This window comes from Bombus bifarius, unplaced genomic scaffold (genome assembly GCF_011952205.1).
Source record: "Bombus bifarius isolate JDL3187 unplaced genomic scaffold, Bbif_JDL3187 scf7180000008045, whole genome shotgun sequence".
Taxonomy (NCBI): Eukaryota; Metazoa; Arthropoda; class Insecta; order Hymenoptera; family Apidae; genus Bombus; species Bombus bifarius.
In genome coordinates, this window is record NW_022884411.1 from 219,548 (window position 1) to 237,768 (window position 18,221).

The 18,221-nt window shown below is 44.6% G+C and overlaps 3 long non-coding RNA genes across 3 annotated transcripts; 1 reads left to right on the forward strand and 2 right to left on the reverse strand.

Moving 5' to 3' along the window:
* Positions 1-253: 253 nt before the first annotated feature.
* On the reverse strand, positions 254-5,864 carry LOC117207704. Its single transcript, XR_004487572.1, has 3 exons — positions 4,375-5,864; positions 3,301-4,282; positions 254-3,226 (listed from the first exon to the last, which is right to left on the reverse strand). It is a non-coding gene; the product is annotated as an uncharacterized LOC117207704 (long non-coding RNA).
* A 3,120-nt stretch (positions 5,865-8,984) lies between these two features.
* On the reverse strand, positions 8,985-14,691 carry LOC117207703. Its single transcript, XR_004487571.1, has 2 exons — positions 14,572-14,691; positions 8,985-14,283 (listed from the first exon to the last, which is right to left on the reverse strand). It is a non-coding gene; the product is annotated as an uncharacterized LOC117207703 (long non-coding RNA).
* LOC117207702 lies at positions 9,535-11,603 on the forward strand. Its single transcript, XR_004487570.1, has 2 exons — positions 9,535-10,789; positions 11,010-11,603. It is a non-coding gene; the product is annotated as an uncharacterized LOC117207702 (long non-coding RNA).
* Positions 14,692-18,221: the final 3,530 nt, after the last annotated feature.

An 18,221-nucleotide genomic window follows, 5' to 3' on the forward strand; every position in this document is an offset into this window, starting at 1 on the left:
CAAGCTTTATTTTCATAATTGTCCGTACGCCAGTTTCTTTCAATAACGCCTAACTTTGACAGTGAGTACGTGACACAGGGGAATAGGTTCAGAGAGAAAGGACAGACAACAGAAAGGACGGAGGATGGAGGTTGTCAAAAAAGGAAGGAAGGAATAGAAAGATGGGGTTGGAATAAAAGAGACTGAGGGGAGCACGAGAGAGAAAAGAGCGAGTGTTCACCCAAGAAAGAGGAAGAGAGAGAGAGAGAGAGAGAAAGAGACAAAGAGACGGAGAGAGAGAAAGAGAGAGCACTAGAAGACGGAAGAAAAGGGGAGCAGAGCGAGAACAAAGTTGGTGGGGTCGATAGTTGGCCGAGTTGGCGAGAGAGCCGGTTGTGTAACAAAGGAACGAAGCAAGTAACAAGAGCCCCAAGGTTCATTCGTCGATTTACCTCGGCTTCCTCGAATGCGCGGCGTTCCGCTGATAAATCAGCAACGATCGTCACTTTCCAACTTGTATTTACTTGCGCGTGGTTCATTTCCAATCCACCGATAACGGCGAGATCGTGCGACGAGCCATTCCGACCATCTGCTCGGTTACCCTTCTGTCTTTCGCAACGACCATTTTACGCGTCAGAATATTGCAGTTAGAACGGGTCAATCGATATCATGCGCGATAACACGTCGTTTCATTCGACGAAACTGCATCCTTTCGCTTCTATAATATTCGTATTTTTCGAAATTTTCGATTGGATTCGAAGTTAACGATATTTTCAATACTACGTGTAACCTATCTAACCACGAGTAATACGAACGAAGAGAACTACGATCGCCATCGTGAAACATTTTACGTTTTTAACGACAGTATGAATCATGACGCAATTGTCCATGAAAAGATGCAGTTTACCGTTTCGATAAGAACACGCCTTTCGCATCTTCTGGCTGTTTCCAGCACGCGTCAGTCCACGTGACTATTCCGCATCAGAATACACTAACCAAACCTTCGCTATCTAAATCTTCTGAGCTCGGAACCGATTCGATTCCTAACCTCTTTTAAAGTAATGAACTTGTCAAAGACGTAACGCGTACTTTCGCGAACGATCGACTGTCACGAGAGAGAAAAATGGAGGAAAATATTGGAAAGAAAGGAAGCAGTGGAAAGAAATCGTGGGAGAAGGAGCTACGTTTCACAGTGAAATACTATTCTGAAGTGAAGTGTACCGAAGAAGAAGATTGAAACGTGGAGGGTGAAAGGGAACGCGAAAGAGGGAAAGCAGAAAGAAACAAAACGCGAGAGAAACGAAGGAGAAAAAGTTGCAAATGCAGGGAGAGAACGGAAGAAGAAAAAGGGGCGCGAAGCCAAGCAAAGGTTTACACGAGGCGTTGCTTACGTAAGTACGTACGCAGATAAGAATGTGCTTATCTGAAGAACGTTGGCATGCGAGCTACCTCTAACAACAGAAAAGTATGTGCGTTAAATCGGATCGGTACACCGCGACGCGACTTCTCCGAACTTTATTGGCCGTTGTAAATGGCGAACTATTTCGCGCATGTCTCCCGCTCATAAGTATATTTTTATTTGCGTTTCATCGTCAGTAATTCGTCGAAAATGTAAACTCCTCGAAAAAAATTAATTTGTAGAGTATCTCGGAACCGTATTGGATATTCTCTCGAGTTATAGTTGCCTAATTCATCGACCGAGACAATTTTCTTTCTTTAACATAGGTTATTCACAGAGGTTATACACACGATAGATATTCGTCAGTAACATTCGAACATCCTCCGCGTAGGTAGATCACAGCATGCATACACAACGTACATATTTATCAGATGTATATAATTCCTAATTTGTTTCTCCTCGCATTTACTTCATCATAATTGCTTCATTGTAGAGACGATGTATTGTTATTAAAGAATCGTGTTGCGCAATAGCCACGCACGATGGCGTGTCCAGCGTTTATCAAGAGGAGGTCGTGAATTCTTCGCGTCTCTCGCGCTAATTATTTCCATAACGCGGCGAAAAGTGTCGGCAGAAATTACACAAACCCGGTCGTTTGTTGAAAAAATTTGGGTCACTGCTATCGTTTATTTCCCCGTTGAGAAAAATGAACGCCCAAGGTCTTTGTAAGTAACGGCAATCATCGCACTGAAATCCTCGATAAATTTCTGCGAAACGCGCACGCCAAAAATACATCTGACAAGAATGCGTCGCGATTCGGTCGTACACGAGTAAACCAACACTCGATAATTTCCACGTATAAGAACGGAATTAAAATATAAGTGTTTGGTTGACATAGACCACGATGCAACCACCCTCCCCTTCGTTCCCTACCACGAGATAGGTCGATCCAATTGGGGTTCGAATAGCCTAACGTGGTGTCCTCCCCTTTGAGTTCCCGTTGCGATCAATACCCACGATGCCAAAGCTAACGCGGACTACCGACTTCTCACACAGGTCTCATCGTGAAGCGTCACTGTCCTTGGCTATACAGCGAATCACGAAGTCTGCTCTCCCATCAACCGCGCGATACATACCAACTTACCACAGAATGTGCTAGAATTCCTTGTAATCGCCGCACGGTTATGCAATTTCGAAGAAAAAATGATCGTATCGATTAACGCAGCGTTAATAATGCAAGTTACATATCCCATTCGGATCGAATTTCATTGAAATTTCATATACGAAGAATCGAAAGACCTATAGCGAATTCTTATATATATGTAATGCCTTTATTTCCCAGAGGCGATCTATTTTTTGAACCTATAATGCGATAAAAGCTATCGAATATTTTAATTTAAACGAAAGCAGCTGCTGGACGAATTCTTAATTGCATGAAAAACGTAGTTCGTTGTCGTGCAGTACCGTGCTTCCGCCGGCATATCCAGTACTTTATCTACATATGTACACGCACGTAAATGTACACACTCGCAAGCACTACGTGTCCGTGAATGCTCGTATGTACGTGAATTTATACATACAGCTGCGCGTTGCGTCACTCTCCGCAATTTCGGATACCCGCTTACCTACTCGTAATCGCAACGAGGAAGAGGAAGCGAAACTCCATTCCCCCGATGACCTTTCTCTTTCTGTCGATTATCATCGAGCGTGCGCATATGCGTCCACGAACACGCAGGAACGCATGACACGCGTGCTGTTCATTCTCCTTGAAAGTTGCACAACGCGCCGCCTTACCATTGTCTCGACCTCGCACTGTATCGCTCGTCCATCCACAGAATCCTTTACGTGCTTGATCAAAGAGCAAGATTATTAAAGCCTTAACCCTTCTCTCGAGAATCCACGCAGGTATATAATTTCCTTACCTCTATCGTGACACTTTCTTGAACCTTCTATCGCCGCGTTACGTAAGAGGAAATAAATTTTGTATGCGAACAGTCTCGCTAAAGAAACGATGCAAAGAAAGAATCGAACGTTTTAACGTACCTATCTCAGTCGCTGCACTGTATGGTTAACGTCCCTTTTTCAAACGAGTTAACGTATAAAAAGGTAAGAGCTTCTGGAAATAATTAATCGAAACAAATAAATTCATGTGGTAAAAGCATAGTAGAGAACATTGGACGCGATAGATAGATGACGTGAAGCCGCTGGCTCATTTTGCAGAGTGCATAGAGTAGTGCGTGTGAGCAATAGTCACGCACACGGTGTATTCATAAGAGAGCGCGTCTTGGTGTTCCGCGCGAACACACGCGCGCTCGACGAACAAAGAAAAAGCCCTAGCGACCAGCAATGCGGCAACGGTGAGCGCCTGCGCGCCATGCTATGTGAGTCAAGGACGACACGTGCGCTTGAAACGACCTACTTATATCCCCGTTGCTTCGTGCGCGATCGGTTCGCGGCACGAACCTTCCCGAGCGTAGAAATAGGACGACCAAGTCGAGTTCCAATGTTCTACCGAGCCACCACCCCTTCCTCTTCCCTGTGCGCGCGAGTTTCGTTAATCGACTAACCGCTATTCGCGTAGCACCGTTCTCTCGCATTTAATGTTTGGATAGTAAAGATCGACTCAATTTTTAACATGCCTAATCTTCTCTTCTTTGCACTTGCTAACGTCAATTGGCAAATTTTTATTTTCTCCGATTTCTCGTGTTCTCGGATAATATGTGATCATCGACTTTTCCATTCGTATAACGATATTACGCTTTTATGTTTTTAATTGTCGATCTGTTGTGTTTCAAACGAAGAGAAAAAACATTACATTATTTACATAATTCCAGTCGTTTTAAGGAATATCGCGCGTTACGTAACATCAACGATCGTGCGTGCGTCTAATGGTTACGTAGATCTCTGAAATTAGAATTACGCGATTAATGGTTTTACTTTTCGAATAAAAAAGGCGATGGATAATACACGTGATCAATGTGTAGGAGTTGAAATACCTGGAGGAACGAATCTTTGATGATCGGAGGCCATTACGGTGTGCCCTATATGCGAAACATGGAAGATCGATAAAAAAATGGGTCAAAGGTTCGACGGTGTTTTCAGCGTAAGTAGTAATAGCAAAACGCGGTAACCTGGTTACTTTTGTTGGAACATCCTCGAGCGAACACTGGTAAGGAAAAAAGACAAATTCGCATAGACGCTATTAGGCTAAATATTTTTCATGATTTTGCGCATAGCAGGAAAAGGGATTGGCTGACGTCCATCTCCGTATTCACGTTTGAGAAGCGTATACTACAACGATGGCCTTTTGGACCTGTAGCATGGAGTCCAAAGGCGGCGGGTATAAAGACTGCCTTGATTCGTCGGTTTTCTTCCCATCGGCAGCATAAGTAGCGCGTTTCCGCGCGGCTTGTAGCCAGTTCCTGTTCGACCATCATACGACCGTAGCGAAGCGCGGGCGTGCGGAATCTTCCAATACATGCGCACGCAAAAATACGTCGGTGCCGTCTATACGTGTGCGTACAAAAGCTCGCAAGTAGTAATATACATGCACGTGTGTACAATATACAAACATGTACAGTTGTGTGTGTTTGTGTATGTGTACGTGGATAGTCGTGTGCGCGGTGTCCTCGCTGAATATCGTTCGTGTAAGATCGAGAGTGGCCTCGTGTGCTTCCTACGTGTGTGTTGTGTGTCCCATGGATAGTGAACGCCGCGGGAATTCGTGGTGTGCAATCGACCAATGGCAGGCCAAGTAGCAACGGCTATGCACCAATCAGCGAGCAGAAATGCTTGCGAATGCGCGCCTCAGTTACCACCGGATGCCGATCATAGTTGGTAGTGGGGATAAACTGAGAGTGCGGCACAGGCTACGCGCTCGAGCGCATCCTCGTTCGTCGCTGCTCGCCATCGGAGTCGGTCGTGTTTAACGCTCGAATCTTCTCTCCGGCAGTTTTCCGAACTCGAAGATAGAGACCTCTCGTCATTTGCCAGAGACTCGACGCTATCGTGGTGTTACCACGTTTGCCATCGATAACGACCACGGCATTGTTCCTTCGTCTTTGCTTCTCGTCGTCAGTTCGGATCAAACCGCGGTCTGTGCTACTTTGTCGGCCTTGGTTCTTTGAAATATAAAGCGTTCTGCATCGTCGTGATAATAGAACTCGTGTCGCGTATCCGTTTGATTTTTGCTGTGCCGTGGCGTGGTCCGCAAATTGCGTGCGTGGCGTTTCACCGAGACCGAGCCTAACTGGAAACGAGCACCGAATTCCAAATGATCGACTGTGGAACCAAGTAACTGCCTTGGACCGTCACTGTGCACTACTTTATATCTTTTTTACTATTTGTCTGTATAAGTGATCGCGCGATCTCTAAAGGTCAATTATCGTGGTAATGCGCATTTGTATTCGACAAATGTTTTCCGAATATTTTGTTTAAAAATTTATCAACTAATAATTTAATTCATTATTTAATCCGCGTTTCTATATTTCTTTGCTCGCAATTTGCAGTTTTTCACTTTCGTATTTGTATTAAAAAAATCAAATACGCCGTACATAATTTACCGTATAAAACGTTTGAACGCGCGATTGTCCGATTAGATCCGTTCGTGTCCAATCGTTCTACGTATATACATACATACATACATACATATATACATACACACTTACGTACGACGTGTACAGTGAGCTCCAATAAATGCCAGCGCGGCACATGGAGGGTCCAACAGATCTCTCGCAGACTTAATCGTGAGAGCCTCCGAGGAGAAATAAAAATATGGAACGATGCGAGAAGATATTACTGATTTGGTGAATATTGATCTGACGATCAGAAACTTATCTTCCGTGCATATGACAAAAAAGAAAGAAAGGAAACGTTCATACGTCGACGGTGCTCGTGTCCGTATTCCTCTGGTCTATCAGTGGGTAAAGATGGCGGTCTCGTCGTTCGGTTGGTTCGTTGGTTGAGTGGTGAGAGGGGCAACTGTGACGCAACCTAACGTCACGTGATCAAACCGTGGCTCTGCTCTCGCTGGGCCAGTGTGTGATCTAACGTTTGTTACGGCAGTTGGTGGAAGATAACGTCTGGAGAGTGCAGGGTAGACAAGAAGGAGTACTTTTTTTCGACGTTGCTCTCGATGGTTCGCCCGTTGCCGACGCAACAACACCTTGATCTTTTTCTCGGTCGCTAGGTCAGTGGGGGTGAGAAACTGGCTTGGCTCTCTGTGCTACGATAGTCAGTCTTTTTCTCTCTCCTATCGACCTCGCGACACATCTCTATCAACGTCAATCGAACACGCTCCACTTTTACAAGAAGATATCACGTTACTTTCTCCTTTCGCACCTTTATATACTTTTTAAGATTTCGGAAACGATAGGGTATGCTGCAGGAAAACGACGAAGATTCTGCATACGTGCGTGGGATTATTCATTGGTTTCGTGGGCTCAGCAGTGAAAACCGTGTTCCCCCAGCTGTAATGTACTCTGTTAAAAAGGCTCTGGGATCATGGAAAACACTGTGCGAGTACTGACCATTCTTCAAGCATATCGTCGTTTCTATCCATCGTTCTGTCTTTTTTCAGCTGCGTGTATAGTCGAACGCAGCCGTGAGCGTACGCAAATTAGTCTTCCGCTCGTTTGAAGCGTAAAGTACAGTGCACATCCGTCGGCCGGAAAATTTCATTCGTAAAATCGCGTTCATCCTTACGTAGAAGCGTGGTGGAATTTTTTCAAATATTGTAGCGTTTAAAATCACGCACGTTCTCTTAACGGTAGGATTTAGATGAATATGTAGTAAATCGAATGGGTACACCTGCTTCGTCGAATTGTCTTACGTAGCAGCTGAGTAACGTGGTCTCGATCATCGTTGCAAAGCCACTTTGTAATTGCTGTGCAATATCCCTGCCGTTAGAGCGCCGTTCACCTCGAGCCTTCTGTACTTTCTAAAACCGCTTACTTTCGTAACTTAGCAAACACCGTCGGCCTCGTACCGCGTACCGTATTGCTGCTGGTGATTATGGGCTTACATTTTTTCTTTCTTCGTAAAGCTCTGCATTGTCATTTTTCATATACATAATAAGTGGATAAGAGCGTACCTTTTTTAACTCTTTATGGATGCTTCTTCGCAGGTTGAACAAGTTTATTGCTTCCTCATACCGATTATTTCTTTTATTTTTGAGAAATTCGTTGGATGCATATTTTTAATGGTACGATGCAATAATTGTTTAAAAAGATTTCCAACGTGTAGTTCTCGTATGAAAAATCATAGAAAATAGTTTGAACGTTTAATTGTTTTGCGTAGATAAACAAACACTTTGTTTCGTTACATTTTAAAATGTATCATTTTCTTGAAGGTCGTGAAAGAAAAAAGTGTTTACGATGTTTTTATCGGATCAGAGTTGTTAGAAGGGGACTATCGCATATCTTGTCACGATTTTCACGTAAAAAGCGTATGTATATACAAGCGAAAAGTTTGGAAAGTTACCACTCCTTAGGAAGAATGAACAGGTAGGAGACTATGATGGAACGAACGAGATATACCGTGTGCGCACGTACATGCTAGGAGGAAAGGGAAGTGGGACTGGCTTGCCTTGTGCTACTTTGTACACACGTACCGCTATCGAGATTGTAGTATCGATATGTATTTTGTACCGATATCGTAATATTTACCAGATTTGTTCCTTCTTTCAGTACCATCAACATTGAATCATTGCTATTACCGAACAATGTGCATTATAAATCTTTAAATGTTTGCACTTGAACCTTCTTTCCTTCTTTTACAAAACTTTCAAAGAAACTTTTGCTTTCGTTCGATCACTTGGTTATTACCACTTTAGCATAACTCGAGCATGATTGGTTCGTTTCGGACATGGTAGCGGAAGGAGGTACATAATTTCATTGGTCGACTTCGGAGGGTCGTAAAAGGAACTGGAAAATGGCCTTGGGAAAGAAGGATCCTAAGCCGTAAGTATTGGTTAAAACCCATGCAAAAACGCAAGTGGCGAGTGGTCAACAACCGCCATTTTATAGACGCCACCGCATTTCGGCCATCTTTTGTATAGTAACCGAAACGTTTCCATTTCCATTTGGGATTGCTCGATTGGCTCGAATTCCATTCACGCGCTATCTAATTTTACTCGTTGGCCTCGAATCCGCTTCGCCATGGCCTATAGCGTGCTGTTCTACCTGAGTCCGAGGAAACACACTTGCAATCAAAGTCGTTCGAATAGTTGAACTTCCCGATTTATTGCTATTTCTATTGATTTCTACAATTTTCAATCTAATAACGATTATTTTTATTCACAAACCCGTAGTGCATTTGTTGGCAAAGTACCGAATTTGTCTAATATCATTCGCTTGTTATTAAATATAGCGATTCCACCGGAAGTAATACGACTGTATATACGTGTATGTAATTACTTGTTTATATTTATATCCGTAGGCGTATACAGATTGTTGTTATAAGCAATACGATAAATATATACGTACATGTAAAGTAAGATGTTCTATGCATGCGCATGTAAGATAGAAAAGAGTTGTTTTTTGTAATAAAGCGTTAGTTTTATAAACTTGAATCTTCTGCAATAATATTAAGAATAAACACATATATATATATAATCAGAAAGCTTCATTTGCTTCTTTTAAAAAACCACACCACTCTAGTTCAATCTGCGGCTAACATTTTTTTAGGTAATTCACGTATCAACATGGTAAAAGGTTATACAGATTTCTAGAACGTTTATACCCTCGCCTTGGTAATCTCGTTAACCGCTTCGGTAAAGGATTAAACCTCTTTACGCGCATCAAATACATAATCCGAAACAATGTCGGCTAGTGACTTGGCTCGTCTTCTTCGGGTTTCGACTTAATCCGCTAAATACGAGTTCCGTCCTCGCTGCATCTTTCGCACGTTCTATAACATCAGCGATGAAAATTCCACGCTACTCATTATGTACGCCAACTGGCTTTAACTGCCACAATTTTTAGGCGAAACATTTACGATAGTCGCACATCTGTTTATCTATATACATATGTGGAATATACATAAAAAGCACTCGTTCCATAGCGACATCGTCGAGGCGTCAGACTTCATTTTCTACTTTCCGTCGTTTGAAAATTCTCGTTGCCTGCGCCAATGTTGTGGATGACATCATTGCGAAACGGTTGAACGGCGGGGAAAGGGGCATCCGTAAAGATCGTGGATCATCACGAAGAGCGGGTAAAGACGAAGAGTGTGTTGCGTGGCGGACAGGAGGGGGGTCGAGAATGAAAAGGAAGACATGGCTAGCGATGGCCTCGAGACGCTTCGAATTTTTTCCGCCACGCGGAACGGTACAAGTTCTCGATTAGTTCAAACAGCGACGTGTAGTAAATTTGAAGAAACGTAGTGCGCAACCTTGGTAGAAAGTGATAAATCTATCGAGCTGAAACCACGTGGAAAGAAATTATATAACGCGTCTCGTTCATTGTAGTTTCTTACGGTAAATTACGTTTATTCGTTCGTATATAAGCAGAAAGGGGAACATTTGTACAGTTCTTGATCGATCTTACGAACGATATCAGATGCAAGTTGTTAGAGAAATTAAGAGGCAGAATCGAACGACCAACGCTAGACACACAGAAGTCCTGGGCGGCTAAAGAGCAAGTGGGAGGAACGGAGAATGGAAGAACAGCGAAGAGAGAACGACCGAGGTCTTTCTACGTAGAAAACTTACAGAGGGGGGAGAGGAGAACGAAACCGTGATGTGATATAAGTATGAGAATTCAGCGGTGGGGTAGACCAGGCAACCAGGCCTTGAACAAGCGAAAAAGAACAGAAAGCTTCGGATCCTTTACAATACGCTACACAAACTACCGCTTCATAAAGTTGCACGAAAATCGACTACCGCATCTTCCGTTACCAAATCGTCGTTTCCAATCCGTTTGCACGTCTCGTCACTGTGATTTTTAACGATTTGGACGTTGTCTCGTTACGAAAACTAAAGACATGCCCAGAAATAGAAAGTTACACGTCCAAGTTCCTTTTGACTCGAATCACGCGCATAATTTTAAAACGGCTAAGTCGAGAGTTAAATTCGAACCATCGCTACTTCGAAGTTTGTATAAGCTGTCGCTGTGGGATTATCCGAGGCGATTAAGCCCACGCGAAATTTCTATTTTGATTACCTGAAACGAGCGTTACCCGGAGCGAACTTGAATTTTAATGATCGTGCACGCATCCGTAAAATTGGCGTTACGCAAGAAAGACCGACCTAACCAGCCTCGTTCACAAAAGTGTGCTTTCTAAAAGTGTCGTAACGAGATATAGTCGCTCAAAACTGGGAGATGCTTCTTCTACAAGTAAGCAACCATCGAGAAAAGCAGGCTAAGTTTCTACGACACTGGAACAATGATCGAGCGCATAAAGAATTATAAGGTAAACGTGACGCGTTACATGCGATTTTTCTAGAGTTCTTTCTGCTATCGTCCGCCAATCGTTGGATTTTGCATTTCGATAACGTTTCTATCGAAGAAATCGGTTTCCTCGTATTTTACTCATCGAGGAATGTCAGTATACATTTCCATGCTTCTACGTGCGCTGAGGTTCGCCGTGCATCGAGCTTTCGCAGTACGGTTCATCGGAATTTACGTTGCAGGAACTTTTCCGGAAGTGCGTCAGTAGAATACCGACAATGCATAGAACGGCAGTGGCAAGAAAAAAAAAAGAAAAGAAGAAGAAAGGATGGCCCGAGGAGAAAGAGAAACAGAAAAATAAGAAGAGTATGGCTATCGTCGGAAATTCGATAACGCGTTGTATAACCACAAGTATATCAAACCGTTGACACGCCATCGGGATTCGTATCCTGTTTTGAGACACTCGACGAACGTCTGCGTTTTCCGTTCATTGGGCGTCATCGTAGCCGCGAAACTTTTTCTACCTATGCCGCGAACAGAAATGAGGAAGAAAAAGGGAAAAGCGAAGGAAAAATGTCTTACCTTTTAGCGTCACGATATTTACGAACGTCAAACGAAACACGTATCGCTACGTCAAAGGTTGCTAGGCTCCGTAACGTTTTATCCGGACGATTACATTTATCCTCGTGACCGTGTATCGACCGTGTAACTTTACGATTGTCCGTACCGAAGTTCATACACTTTTCATCGGTCAGCTAAATTTTAAATATCGTCGATATATCGCGATATATAGCTTGTCTCTCGAACTCGGTAGAAATAAAGTCCTTTCCTGCTGTTCCCTGCTTGCGTTTTCCTGGGACTAGATCCTGGCTTTATCGTCATGCTGCGACTGTGTACGATGCGACACCTATAGAAGCGACAATTCTACGTCGACGGGTAAATTATTTTTCGATGCCGCCTCTGCGAGTACGAAACTCTTCTCGCGTGAACGGGATCCAATCGTATAGAAACATATAAATCTCGATTCGATTTATCCCCAACTTCGTATCTTCGTAAACTCGAGAAAATATGTTGAAAACAGCTGAAACAGAGATCTTCACTTTGATAAAGTGAAAAGTACGATAAACCGGATGGTGTATCGGCAAAGATGTTTCCTCGGAAGGTTGAAAAATCGGCACCATCTTCTAATTGTTTGAACCGATGAAACGTTCCTCAAAACAATAGTCGTACAATGAAAATGGTATCTACGCAGAGGCAAAAGCATTTGAGGAGACGAGATGAGTGATCGAAGCGGCGCGAAACGAAGCAACGGAGGAAAAGGAAAACGAAAGCGAGAACTTCCGGTGGGGAGAGAAAGAACGAGGGAGAAGAGAGCAAAGAGAAGGAAGTATTGCGAGGCGTGGGAGAGGGCGTCTCCTTTGACGGAGCGAGGCCACGCAGTGGAGAGAGGATTTTACGAAGCAGCCTGTTCGTGCTTCTATCCTCACCGAAAACCCACCCCAACTTTCACCCTCGCAGCACGCCCGGACGACTCGATGCTCAAAGATGGCCGCCTAGCTGGCTAGGAGGTCACCGGGTGCCTCGCTAGACCACGCCCTACACTCGCCAAACCCGACGGCTTTCCATCGGCCGATTTAGCTTCCACAGCCAGTATCAAGGGCGCTTCAAGGACGAATGCCATTCTGCTCCTTGAAGAAAAATCGTAGCTCCCTCGCTGCGATTGTTTCTTCCCGGAAATTGCGCAATCACGCCGCTCGTTAGCGTCTTGGTGTAGTCTTTCTTAATCGGCCTTCCTCGTTTTCCGTTACGTGACACGTTATTCTCGCGAAACGATGGAAAGTACCACCTTCTATCCATCTTCGTTAGGTCTACGAAATTCTCCTTTCCGTTTAGACTTCGTTTCCGAGTTTTCAATTCGAAGCGTTCGCGATTTCATATCTTTCTTTGATGTTACTTTCGTTTGGAATACGTAGCCTGTGATGTCCGACGTTCGTTATATTTATTAGATATGGAAGAAGACGTTTATCAGCGGTATCGATCTCTCGCCTTTCTTTTCACGAGATCCTGTTACAAATATGGGACATGGCAGCCGTTGAAGGAACTCAACGGTCAAACAGATACGTGTGTTACGCGTAACGAATAATTACGGAATTCAAAGGAACACGACTGGTTATCGAAAGAAATACGTGTGCGCAGAGAGGCGGGCTGAGTCACCGAGACGTATCGCGAGCCCCTCCTCCCCCTTCTCTTGTCTAGAACTAAATAGGTTTTTGGAGCGTGAGCTTTTTCGGGACAAAATCGATCGACCTGTTTCACTGGCCTAATTACTGGTCGACGTTCTACCGCCGGAGTTCTCGTTCTCGTACGTGTAAACTTGCCGCCTCTGTACATTCTGATACGCTCTGCAAACTCCACTACAGCGGCAAACGTGAGTGTGTCTGTATGTACCAAGTTCTCCACTCTGACAAAAGAGAACAGGATTTACGCTCGCTAATCTCGAAAGATAAGTAATTGGCAAAGTGTATCGCCAAGTCCGAGTACGAAGATAGTGGCGCCAAACGGAAAGATGCAACGCTCGCGTAATCGATGGTCGAACGAATAATGCTCACGCGATCTAGTGGAACGTAGCCTTGTAAAATTTCACGGCGACTATCTCTCTAAACATCATACGAGGAATTTCTCGCAGATACGTCTTAGACAACGTTATTTCCTCTACTAGGTTGCTCGTTCCGCGAAAATGAGACAATAAATGTCGAGCAACTTGATTTCGCGGAACAACGGCACAATTTACTCGCTATAGCCACTAAAATGTTTCCCGATAAACAGTCCCTCCATCTACCATCACGACATGTTAACTGGCTTACAGCGCTATCCGGTATACGCACTACGAATCGAACGATAAATAATATGTATGGATTCATTCATTCAACTGCAACCAACCGGTGTCCTTTTTTTTTTAATGAACGGCAAAAGATATTACTGTTTCTGCCTCGCGTAAGTAACAGGTTACAACCGTGTTTAATAGCAAGTGCATTTCCACACGTGCAAGTTGCACCTGTACATTCGACGTAGATGATACATTCGTTTCTCTTCTCCTTTTTCTATATCGTCCGAGTTTTTTTCGATATTGCTCCCATGGTACGTGGCGAATATTCACGCGCGATATTTTCCAAGTACGATAGTACCCGCGTCATTTATTTCGCAAACAACTTCCCCCGAGCGACACTGCCGAGATATCCCTCATTAGCACCCCTACGAGCTGTGCGTCTTCACCTGTCTTTCAATTATATCTCTGGCTTCCCTCGCCGGGATTGCTCGTTATCCTCGGAAACCGAGGCGGGTTACGTAATGCGTGCTATAATGGCGCGATTATCGTGTGTGTGAGATAGAATTTTTAAGAACCGAGGAGTTGGAAGAGGAAGAAAAGAAAAATAGCGCTGGACTAACGAGCGGCGCTGCTTCATCGTCGGTAAGCAGAAATTTCAAGGATACTTGAACGCTGTTTTCTAAGATTTTCTGAAAAGAAAAGAAAAGAAAAGTCATTCGCTGATCGATGTAACTAACGAAATAACCGACCGTTTTGGGATCGACGACGCACGAGTATAATATAGTCTTGAATCGAGCGAAAGGAGGTGGAGCAGGAAACGTAAAAGATAGTAAAGGAGAGGGCGCGCTAGTGTCGGAGGAGGGACAGAGGTATTTCCGTTGTTGCAGAGTCTATCCATTTGGCAGGTTTATCAAAGGGTATGTGGACGCGCACGCGCGCTCGCATGTGCCCACCTACCTACTTACTTACTTACCTACCTGCATCTTAGTTTGCCTGCTTGCCAGCCAGCCTCCTCTCTAGCTGCTCTCTGGTTGCTCGATTCTCCTGGCCTGCCTGGCTGCTTGCCTGCTAGGCTGCCGGCCTACCGGTTTGCCTTGATCCCTTGAATAGCCAGGAGGTGGGTTGGAAGGTAGGTACGGCTTTCTTACGTAAGCGCTCCACTAGAGAGCGAGTTATCGTGGCAGGGTCGAACAGATGAATCGACACAGAGAAACAGATTTCCAGAGATCCATCGACCGAATTCTTTCTCAACGAGGTTAGACGCTCTTCCGAAAGATCGAAGAGAATCGTTTCGCTGTACCATCTGTGATATTCCAGGCGATCGATTTAACTTCGAAAATTCGAATCGACTTGACAGATCTATTTCGAAGGGAAAGCTCGAATTTGTTCATCGACTACGCGTCGGTAGGCAATCCGGTTGATTAGCAGGTCTACCAACGATGAAACGTAACGATGTCTAGTTATTTATTGATCAGCGGCGTGAACGATGAGGCAAACCTAGGGCGATTCATCGTGTACTGTCAAGGCCGAGAACTTCCTCCTTTCGTTCTTCGACTCGATTAATCTTGCGAAAGAAACGCTCAATCCGGAAGAATCGAGGCAGGAACAGCAATATCGAGACGAACGACGCGTATCGTCGATGGTGGAGCATTCCGCCGATGGTCGCGCGGTTCCTAAGCGGGCCAACAACATCGCTATGAATCGTACTCGGCCGGAGTACAGCGCTTGTGCCGTGACACAGATATCACGCCCTCTCTCCAACCCCCTTCGCAATATCCCTTGCTTTCATAGCCGCTGCAAACTGGGCCAGTGCATCTATGAAACGGACGCGTAAATTTACTGGATCAACTTTAACGTTCATCTCCGCAGAGCTAAATATTAGGGTCGCGTTCCTCGCTTCTCGCTAGCCGCGGCGTTTTCTCCACTACCTTTTTCCTCCTCCTCCTCCTCTCAATGTTCCCGTCTGCCGTGCTCTGTAGTTTCGAGGCCAAATTCTTCCTTCCACGCGTATTTCTTTACCTTTGACCCTCACATAATGCACGTAACGTATATACAAAATACGAAACGAACGAGCATCTCGATGTACGGAAACGCGAGTAATAAAAGAGGAAGAGATGGCCAAGCGTCCCGAAGATCGTTTCGAAGACGAACAGACACATTCGTCTGGCCGATCGAACCATGAAAATTTCAGAGCATGCGGATAGACCTGTTGGGTGTCCGTTGTGGCTAGAGCAGCGTTGCAGCCGTATTTTTCCATAACGAGAGTGCCGTCGCGTCGCATCAGGAGGCGCAATTGTGGAGGTTAGAATCACGCGTGCGCGACCGCTCGCGTTCTCTCGCGTATCCATAATTGCGCCGCTTCCTGCGCGTGAATACCGTTGTCCTACATTTCGGTAAGTACGCCTCCGTCGCGTTATTTTACGAACTAGGTCGAACGACTCGGCCGTCATACCGCGCAAGCCTAATCGTCGCGAGTCTGCTGGCCTACTGCTCGCTCCTTTCTTTTCACCGATCGACCGCCCGCTATTTTATCTCACCCTTATCACCGTGCCTCACCAATCATAAATGGTACACCGATCTAGCTAGAATATTCTTTCGTTCAACGATGCCACGACGGTTGGTGCCTGTCATCGAAACTCTTTCTTCTTCTTCTGCTTCTTCTTTCGTTTCTCCTGCGTGTACGTATCGCTACGCAGTTTAAAGGAAACTTCGTCTCAGAACGCCTAAAACGATACTGTCTGTGGAGATTAGGGTTAGGTTGGGGTTAGGTTTGAGATTCGCTTCGAGAATTAATATCTGAATCACGACAAAACACCTGCGAGAAATTGGGCGATTACGTTGTTGCGTCGAAAACACTTTCAGACCCCCTTGACACGGGACTTGAAATCGTAGCGTAGGAAACCTCCTATCGTTATTGCGATCCGGTGTAATTACGGCTTACTCGTACTTCCGAGATTTTCCTCGCAGGAATTGCTGGAAACATTTATTTTCCTCATCCTCGATTGTTCTCTGCGTTCTGTTGCTAAGACCAGTGTCTTCGGTCTCGATAGAATCTCGTAGCAAAAAAAGGAACAACGATTTCTACCTTCTGCAAGATGAAACACATCGAATCGAGTTGAAAGACGTATCGTTAGTTTCGAGTTTCCTAACCTATATACCTGACAGTTTTCGTAAAGGCACGCGTTTGCAAGGTAAAAACGATGCATTACGTCATCTACTGTGAAAATATTCGCATGTTCTCCGAGAGAATGACAGGTGCAGGGATAGGCCGACCCGCGAGCGTTCGTAACGAACGTTCTAAGCTGCGAATCTGCCGCTACACGGAAGCGCGGACCCTTTCAGAGGAAGCGGACTTTCGCCCTAGTGAATTCGCGCACCGGTGGATCATCGTTAATTTTAGAGGGCAGCAGCGGCCTTCGAGCAACGCAGCTCGGTCTCTCTTTTAACGAGCATCGATGGGAACGAATTTCTCTCGCTGCCTATTCCTCGTAATTATTCCACCTTTCGGTTTTTCTTCCTCCGTCCTTCGACCAACTTCCTAGCTGATATTAAACGCGCATCGACTTCGTTAACCCTGGCTCCCCATTACCGCGGCACTTCCGCTAAAAACGCTTATTTCTTGAAACACGCCTGATTCTAGCCGTCTCTTAAATACCGTGTGTGCGTCGGCATTTCGTCGCTTCACGCGAGGAGGTCTGGTCTTTGATTTTGCATACTATTCGGCGTGTCTGAGAGGAATCTTCGCGTTGGAGGAGTATTCGTCCTTGGTGAAAACTCGTTAAACAATGATTACTCTTGAGGATCTATACTTATCGATAAGGATATTTTGTTTTCTTACAGTAAACAAATATGATACACGTACGTTAGGAACTCGTATTACGCGTTAGCGGAATGACGTGGCGCTTAGGTTTTTTAATTTTCAATTTCAATATTTGGAATTCTAAATGTTTCAAAAATACGACGCACGTCGTTCATTTGGTTTTTAAAGGTAGGAATTGCGGCGGAGTGACGATGAGCATATCTACGGTGAGTATGTTTTCGCAACGAAGATATTTCAACGACCGAGACGTGGTAAGATTTTTGTACGATTTTGCTCCGGCCACGTCGGACCTTTTCGGACTAATTCTCTGCCTGGACGTGAATGCGTACACACATATACACTCGCGTAAATATACACAGGCGGTACTCTCTGGCGATTCTTACGTAATCGCAAGATAGACTTAGCGATATTTCGTTCTTTTAACGCCGCTGAACGCTCGAGCTGTTTTTACGTCGTGATCGGAGAAGCGATTCTCAAAATGCTGCGTCTGGCATATAGGTAAGTATACGTGTGTTCGAACGAACTTCCCGTGCGATGAATCGAAAATAACGATGAAATATTACTTACTTGTATAGGTATATTGTCGCTAAATAAATCCAAGTATATAATTTTATCAGATAAATTTCACTGTGCTGAGTTGCTGATTTGTTTTTGAATCGTTCGTCCGATTAGAACTTGCTTAAGCCACTACCTTACTTCGAGCACGATAAGCAAAAAAGATTCTTATCGCGTTGTAACAGGATGCGCGAAGAACATAAGATCAAGATCACCACCGGTTTCTGCTATAAAAAATTTTCCATTCGATCT